This window comes from Dipodomys ordii, unplaced genomic scaffold (assembly GCF_000151885.1).
Source record: "Dipodomys ordii isolate 6190 unplaced genomic scaffold, Dord_2.0 Scaffold33, whole genome shotgun sequence".
In the NCBI taxonomy this organism is placed as follows: Eukaryota; Metazoa; Chordata; class Mammalia; order Rodentia; family Heteromyidae; genus Dipodomys; species Dipodomys ordii.
In genome coordinates this window covers 6,969,510-6,971,274 of record NW_012267249.1, presented here as the reverse complement: position 1 = coordinate 6,971,274, position 1,765 = coordinate 6,969,510, and positions in this window count along the sequence as shown.

Genomic DNA, 1,765 nt, shown 5'->3' with positions numbered 1-1,765 from the left:
TGGGACTTGAACTCTGGGCTTGGGCGCTGTCCCTCAGCTCTTCAGCTCAAGGCAAGCACTCTACCACTTGAGCCACAGCGCCACTTCTGGTTTTCCAGTGGTTTATTGGAGATAAGAGTCTCAGGGACTTTCCTGCCCCGGCTGGCTTTGAACCGAGATCCTCAGATCTCAGCCTCCTGAGTAGCTAGGATTACAGGTGTGAGCCACCAGCGCCCACTGAAATCCTATCTTTATAGCATCTTTATGGCAAGGGCTAAAACTATTCCTAAGGAATAACAGAATCTTGCAGGACAGAGCATCACCAATGAGGATAATTACCAATAATGATTAGGCTTAACTTATCTCATGGGAACCAGATTGCTCTCCTCAAATGATGACAACTTCTTTTGAACATAGGAAAATGTGAACTGAGGTAATAGCCAGCTAGGCCAAAAGTGTAACCTAGACTCTTAAACTATGCATAGTACTATCTCCTGCTCCTGATACTTCCTCTACTTAAATATAATGTTCAGGTCTGTACCCTTAAGAGGAATGAAGATGATCTTCCTGTGACATATCACATAATCCATTTACCTGCTTTCCATCTACTTGCTTTCTCCTTTCATCTTCCTTTTCCTTAAGTCTGTGCCAGTGTACTGGGATTTGAGATCGGGGTTTGGGTATTTATCCCTTAGTGTTTATCCCCCTTCAGTTGTAGGGCTTAGACTTAGGACCTGGGTGCTATCCCTGAGCTCTTTTTGCTCAAGGCTAGTGCTCTACCACTTTGAGCCCCATTGCCACTTCCAGTTTCCTGGTGGTTAGTTAATAAGAGTCTCACAAGACTCTGCCTAGGCTGGCTTTGAACCATGATCCTCAGATCTCATTCTCCAGAGTAGCTAGGATTACAGGTGTCAGTCATTGGTGCCTGGTTTATTCCTTAGCTTTTTCAGCTCAAGAGTGACACACTTCCCGTTGGGCCACACTTCCATTTCCAACTCTTTGGGTTAGTTAGAGATAAGAGTCTCACAGATTTTTCTTTTCTTTTCTTTCTTTCTTTTTTTTTTTGGGTCCGGTCATGGGGCTTGAACTCTGGGCCTGGGCACAGCTCTTCAGATCAAGGCTAGCGCTCTACCACTTGAGCCACAGCACCACTTCCAGCTTATTTTTCTTTTTGCTTATGTGGTGCTAAGGAATCAAACCCAGGGCCTCATGCATGCAAAGGCAAGCACTCTACCACTGAGCCACCTTCTCAGCCCTTCTCACAGATTTTTCTGTGATAATTCTCAGATCTCTGCCTCCTGAGTAGTTAAGATTGCAGGCAGGGCCACAGACTACAGATCCATATATTTTTTAAAATAAGCTTTTCTGTCACTTTTACTACACTTGAGTCTTACCTGAATTCTCCTCATATTGTAATGCAAGGACTGAAGTTGATTAGATGCCCTAAATTTCCAGCAACACCTGTCCCAATCTGTACACAAAACTCATTCCTGTGACTTGCAGAATTAAACTGGAAAAGAAGCTTTAACTCTGTAAGCCGGGCACTAACTGCTCACGCCTATAATCCTATCTACTAAGAATCATGGTTTTAAACCAGCTGGAGCAGGAAAGCTTAAGAGTCTCTTATCTCCAATCAACCATCAAAAATTCAAAAGTGGAGCTGTAGCTTAGTCTTTTTTTTTTTTTGCCAGTCATAGGGCCTGAACTCTGGGTCTGGGCGCTGTCCCTGAGCCCTTCAGCTCAAGGCTAGCACTCTACCACTTGAGCCACAGTGCCCACTTCTGGC